A 7,051-nucleotide genomic window follows, 5' to 3' on the forward strand; every position below is an offset into this window, starting at 1 on the left:
ACCTCTAGGGTTAATTTCCACAGGTAATGGCAGCTGACTATATAAGGAACATGTAGGACACTTATTAATTATTTTTCTGGCTTGTTGTCAAGTGATAGAGAATCTTTTCTTCAACCCCTTACCATTGACATGATGTTTTTCATGAAATTTTGAGGCTTTGAATACATTACTTATTAATAATTTGTCGATCTCTTCATTTTCTTGTGCCAATGGGCCTGGTAAACCTGTATGGGATCGAATATGAGTAATATACAAGGGATAATTTCTGTTTCTGATGACCTGTTGCAGTTTTATAAATAAGGTAGTCAATTTTGTGTTATCAGGAGTAAATTTAGCAGTTTTTATATGCAAAACAACTCTTTCAGCATATTGAGAGTCAGTAATTATATTAAGAGATTCAGGAAAATCTAACAATACCATAAGGATTGCATATAATTCTGATTTTTGAACTGAGGTAAATGGGCTTTTAATCACCTTGGTCATTTTCTCAGACTTATAACCAACCATACTTGATTTATTTGCGTCAGTGAAAAAGGTGGGTGCCCCTGAGATTGGTGACCTCTTTACAATATGTGGAAGGATCCAATTAGTTCTTTTTATAAACTGTATACGTTTGCTTTTGGGGTATCTATTGTTAATGTCTCCCAAATAGTTACTACAAGCTCTTTGCCAATCTTTATTAATTACCCATAAAGACATAATCTCAGAATCAGTAAGAGGCACTACAATTTTCGTCGGGTCCATCCCTGACAGTTGGCGCAATCTTATTCTTCACTTTGTAATCAATTTAGAAATTTTTTCTATGTATGTTTTCAATTTTTTGCTCTGTTTATTTGCCAGAAATATCCATTTTATGATCCTGTCTTCTCTTTGCATAAGAAGCCCAGTTGGAGAATGTTTCGAAGGCAAAATAACCAGAATGCAACCAAGTTCAGGATCGATTTTATCCACATATGTCTTTGAAGTTTTTGCTCCACCAGAATTAACTCCTTTTCTGCCTCAGCGGTCAGACATCTAGGACTGTTTAAATCCGAATCTCCTTGTAAAGTTTGGAACAAGTTACTTAGCTCATAGGTAGCTAACCCAATTGTAGGCCTTAACCAGTTAATATCTCCCAATATCTTTGAAAGTCATTAAGAGTTGCAATTGATCTCCTACGGATCTGTACCTTTTGTGGTCGAATTTTTTGTTTACTTATTTTATAGCCTAAATAGGTAATTGAATCTCTTCTTTGTATTTTTTCTACAGCAATCTGTAATCTCCAGCATGGTAGAATTCTTTGTGCTTTTTGAAACATTTTTCTACAAACACTAGGATCAGAATCAGCTAGCAGAATATCATCCATGTAATGGTATATGATAGATTGAGGAAATTGCTTACGAATTATTCTAAAGGTTGTTGCACAAAATACTGGCATAAAGTTGGGCTATTAACATTCCTGTGGAAGTACCTCTAATGATATCTCTTCATTGGAGAATTACTGTTCAGAGTAGGTACTGAGAAGCAAACCTTTCCCTGTCCTTCTCATGTAAAGGTATGGTGAAAAAACAATCTTTTAAATCAATTGTAATTATATGCCAAAGACCTAGGTAGCAAGGAAGGCAAAGGAATTCCAGGTTGAAGTGAGCCCATGGGTTTTGGAATCACCTTGTTTATGGCCCTCAAATCTGTTATCATTTTCCATCCACCTGATTTCTTTCTTACCACAAACACAGGGGAATTCCAGGGACTGGATGATTTTTCGATGTGTTGAGCCTCCAGCTGTTCTTTCACTAACCCGTGAAGCGCCTGTAACTTTTCTTTTGTTAAGGGCCACTGCTCCTGCCATACAGGTCTGTTTGAAATCTATTTTAGGGGCAAGGCGGTGGTATCTCAGCAGTGGCCCCTCTAAAAATTTTGACACTCTAAACCTGAAGAGTTCTGAGGTTGGACAATGGGCATAGCTTGTAGTCGCCCCGGATCACTTACATAATCTCTTTCTCAGAAGCGAGTGCCAGTTCACCCATAGTTTCAACCTTGTTTATCACGGTATTTGCAGGAATAGTAATCTGAGTACCCCATTGCTGTAAGAGGTCTCTTCCCTATAGATTTATGGGAATGTCAGCCACATAGGGTTTTAGCCTCTCTATCTGTCCATCTGGTCCCACACACTCAAGCCACTGCACACTTTGTTTTATTTGAGATAACTTACCAATTCTTACAATTTTTGTACAAACCTTCTTAAGTGGCCAATTTTGGTTCCAAGACTTTTGGCAAATGATGGAGACATCGGCTCCGCTGTCCACCAAGCCTTCTATTTTAACACCATTTAATTGTACAATTAACTTAGGTCTCTGATCATTAATTATTGTTTGCCAGAACACCCGGGTCCCTGTGCTTCCGAATGCACCAGTCCTTTCCACTGGAGCGGCTTTGCCCTTAATGTAAGGAAACAGTAGGAGTTGAGCAATTCTATCCCCGGCATTGATTTTTATCTCTTTTTTTACACATGTCATGATTTTTATTTCCTCTTTAGAATCTCCATCTATAATATCGGGGTGCACAATAAAACCATGAGAAGTCAGCCCACTTTTTCCCCAGAACCATTCCTACTGTGCCTGAAGGCAAAGGTCCGAAAACACCAGTATTTAATTTGTAACATTCAACCTGGGGAGATAGGGTAAGAGACATAGTTGAAGCAGATCTAAGGCTGCACTGCCTTTAGTAGCATGCATTAGATCACTAACACTCAGTTCCCGTTTTCCTGTGGGTTTGTCACTTCCTGACTGGCCAAAGGAATTCGGCTGGCATTGTTTATGGGGGCCCGAGCCGATGGCCCCCTCCTGCCGTTTCCCGTCGGCAAGATATTGCCTTGTACATCTTTCTTAGACTGACAATCTCGAGACCAATGTTTTCCCTTTCCCACAGCGACTACAGTACCCTGGGAGGTCCGTGGCACCTCATTACCATCAATAACCAGAACCTTTTTGTTCTCTCCTACGAGTTACGTTTTCTCCTGGGTTATTGCGCTTCTAGCGCTACAGTTTTCTTGCACATGACCAATTTTACCACAATTGAAGCACCGAGTATTAGGATATCTGGGCTCTCTGGCTAAAGCTTGTCCCACAATATTATTTTGATACTCCTGAGAGTTGATATTAACTGTCTCCTTTACCCAGTCATCTAGTGGAGCGCCTCTTTTTTTTAATGGTCTAAGCACCCTCTTACAGTCAGCATTTGTATTCTCATAAGCCATGATAAGTTTTAATGCCTGTTTGTTGTCAGAATCTGGCATCACCTTATCCATTGCAGATCTTAACCTCTGCAAGAATTCTGTAAAGGGCTCCAAGGGTCCTTGGAACACTTTAGTAAAGGGAATAGTGGTTTTCTCAGGTTCTTCTATCAGCTCCCAAGCTCTCAAGGCTGTCTTACGACATTGTTCAATCACCCTATCTTCAGCTTGAATTTGTTCTCTAATATTAGTATATTGTCCTTCACCAAGCAATTGATCTCTATTAATATTTATTCTCTGTGTCGTATTTTCCTGTTTTATTTTTATAGCCTCTGTTCGCCACCATGATAACCACTGTAACTGTTGTGCTGTTTCTAATACCGCTGAAACTAAATTTTTCCAATCTTGGGGAACAAGTCTATTTTGTGTGGCCCAGCTATTTAACATTTGTTTAACAAATGTAGAGTGCATACCATATTTGACGACGGATTCCTTAAAATGTTTTAAATCCATCATGTCTACAGGACGCCAGGCCATTTCATAACCCTCAGCACCATTTTGTTCAGGTACATGTCTTACAGTGACTGGAAAAGCTGAAGGTGTCTGGGCGACTGTGGAGGTATCCTCCACTGGGACATTTACTTCCAAAGACCTTTTGGTCGGTCTAGCTTTCTTTGCCTCTGGTTTCTGACCTTCTCTATCCTTTTTAACCACAGGTGTCTTTTGCTTTTCCAACCCTTTCAGTTTTTTCTGCATTTTGCCCATTTGTTCAGTCAAGTCAGTAATTCTTTTCAAAAGGATAGAGCTTATTGACTCTTCTGGTTTTTTCTGGCTTTTTGGTCTCTCTATTTCCTGTCCTTCATCACTACCAATTATCAAAAATTTTTTTTGTTTTTTTATCTCTTTATTTTTTTTTTTTTCAGCCTTTTTATCTGTCCAGTCAAATCTGCAATCTTTTCCAAAAGGATAGAACTTACTGCCCCTTCCGGCTTTTCTATGTCATTAGCCTTTCTTTTAATCTTTTTAAACATGAAATTATTGTAATAAAGGACAATGAAAAAACAGAGAATTCCCTCTAAGTATAATGCAGGAAAAGTTTTGCAACAGCAGTTGCAACTTTGCTGATACCCTGAAAACAGCATTTCTATACCTTCGAATATTGACTCTTTCTCCATACCCTTAGGGACTGTGGAACCCATCGGGCCCCACGTTGGGCGCCAGATGTTGACTCTGTTTCTTAGCAATTAAACTTTATTATGCAACCCAACTAGCTTATAAAAGAAGGAAAAAGGTTAAAGGGACGAAAGAGTGAACCTTCCGGTAGCCGTTCCACGGGACGGATCCTTAGGTGTCTCTCTGGCCGGCGTGCTGATCCAGCTTGTCCGCTGCTCCTGCACCCTCTCCCTGCAGCCGACTTTGTTTTTCTTTCTTCCCCAACTCCCTCAGTCACGTGGGGAGGACCGGCTCCTTCTCCCAGTGAGGGTCCATTAGAAAGACAATAGACCAGGTGGGGTTCCCAGGTCTGCTTCCAGAATTCCAAACCCAAGATGGCTCCACTCAGTCTGTCACAAGGTATTCATGGGGTGCCCAAGGGTAAAGCCCACCAAGACTGCTCCCACCTGTGACAAAGCTTACTCCTTCCCACACCCTTTCATCCTCTTGCTTCCGCAGGCTGAGATAACAGAAGTGCCCCGCCACATGCAGGTTGAGTCTAGTTTGATATCATCGTTTTGTGTGTGGTGCATGATGCAGGTGTGTGGGTGAGGGCGCAGGCGTGTCATCGAAACCCTGTGGATGTCGGAAGCAGGATTGCGTTCGCGCCTTCCAACTGTGGGTTTCAGGGATCGAACTGAAACTTAGGACTTGCCTGGCAAGCACCTTCACCCGGAGCCATATATTTCCTAGGCGGATTTCCGTTTTGTCTTAGTACTCTGCATATTTCCGTCTCTCTTTTCAAAACTGCAGCGCCTGGTTCTTCTGAACTCGCTACAAGTCTAGGAGGACCCCCTTGGAAAGATCCTTGGTGCAGCGTCCTGTTGCATGTTCCGACCATCAAGCTGGTCTCGCTTCTTACTGCACATGCGCAAATCCCCCCCCCCCCCCCCCCCCCCGGGTCTTCTCTTTTGCCTCAGTTTAGCAAGCCTGCGAACTCTAGCCCAGCCCTTCCCGGGTTCCTCCTCATGCACAAACGACCGGACCGCAGGCCGACTATGCCCAGTCCCTGGCAGGGATCCCAGTCTCTCCAAGAACGTGCAGGGACCGCAAGGTGATCCTGCACTCCCTAACTTCCTAAGTGCAGAACCCAAGGTACACTGAGCGCCTGTGGGGTGAGGTGGGGGTATCTCCAGCGCTCACTTGCTCAGCGAGGCTCTAGGTGCTCGGCGGGGAGAAAGAGGGAGTTGTAGGAGGGAAGAGGAAAAGAAGAGGGATCAAAAATAGTAGTGCGTCTACTTACAGAAGCTTCCAAAAACTTCTTCCCGGGAGGCCGCTCGGAGTGCTCAGCGAAGCGCCAAAGTCTTGACTTTTATTGGGCAGTCTGAGAGGGCGGGCCTTCTTCAGGAAGGAGCAGCCTCTGGAAGCTTTGGAGTGGCAGGCCGAAGGTCACAGCACAACAGGGGAGTGACATTGGAGGAGTGTGTGTGTGTGTGTGTGTGTGTGTGTGTGTGTGTGTGTGTGTGTGTGTGTGTGTGTGTGTGTGTCTGTGTCTGTGTTAAATAATAAAAATATTTTTTATTTAAGTACTCAATTTATTCAGACAGGCTTACTCTGTGTAGCCCTGGCTGTCTTGGAACTTGCTCTGTTAACTAGGCTGGCCGACAACTGGGAGATCTACCTGCCCTACCTCCCAAATCCTGGCATCAAAGGCGTGTGTTGTCACCATGGCTCAGCTCAAAAATGTATTCTTTTTTTAAAAAATACATTTGATTACATTTTGAATACATCTGATTCCTTAATCAGAATCAAAGAAACCAAAAAAATTACTCAGTTAATTCTGGCACAATCCTGCCACCTCTGGCCAGCTGTTAAGCCAGCTGCTGCTGCGGTCACCATTTCATGTCCCTGGGAAATGCAGGCTAGGTTCTCTGAAGATTTAACAGAGGAGGTGAGCAGTCGTGGCCCGTAAAAGTTTATTTTGTAAAGAGTAAGAGAAGTTAAAACGGAGGAGTAATGACAGCGGGTAGATGCAGCCTGCCGCACTTTTTACTGCCTGCAGCCTAAGGAGTCCCCAGCTTGGGAGACTCCATTAGGTAAAGTCCCGCCCTTGACTACTGGGCAGAAGAGGCCTCGGGGATCAGTGGAGAGAGCCGCTAGTTTATTAAAGGTAAACGATGACACCTGCTTTGGTTTTAAGCGGCACATTTGGAAGCGACTTCACAATTCCTGAATCACCTTGCTCGAAGAATGTAATCTACGCCTAACGGTGAAGATTGGGAGGGAATGCAAGGTGGCTTATTTTCTCTTGAAGATGGACCTTCTGTGAAGGAAATTTTAGGAAGCCTTCCTGAGGAAGGTTGTCTAGGTTCAGGGCAGAGGCGGGTTCTCAGACAGCTTCTTTAAAACACGAGGCCCAAATTTTCTTTAAACAATCTTGTCTAAGATGGCCTTAGAAAAAACACTCATTAGCTCCAGAGGCAATTTTGTGTGCATGATGCAGGTATGTGGGTGAGGGCGCAGGTGTGTCATCGAAACCCTGTAGATGTCGGAAGCAGGGCTGTGTGCAAGCAGTGAAACCAGCTTATGCCTTGGGTAATTCAACCACCTTTTATGGCTTTGGGCATAGAAGTCCTCTCTTCTCCCTGCCAGGTTTCTGTCACCAAGGTTCAAAATGACGGATTCAGA

General features: G+C 43.2%; 1 protein-coding gene across 1 annotated transcript in view; it reads right to left on the reverse strand.

Annotated features, from left to right (window-relative positions):
• Nucleotides 1–5,796, reverse strand: part of Ptgr1 (prostaglandin reductase 1) — a 28,472-nt gene extending 22,676 nt beyond the window's left edge. The window contains exon 1 of the mRNA XM_051162584.1: nucleotides 5,667–5,796. The gene's annotated coding sequence lies outside the window, so the exon portion shown is untranslated. The remainder of the gene's footprint in view (nucleotides 1–5,666) is intronic.
• Nucleotides 5,797–7,051: the final 1,255 nt, after the last annotated feature.

The sequence above is a fragment of the Acomys russatus genome, chromosome 2 (genome assembly GCF_903995435.1).
Source record: "Acomys russatus chromosome 2, mAcoRus1.1, whole genome shotgun sequence".
In the NCBI taxonomy this organism is placed as follows: domain Eukaryota; kingdom Metazoa; phylum Chordata; class Mammalia; order Rodentia; family Muridae; genus Acomys; species Acomys russatus.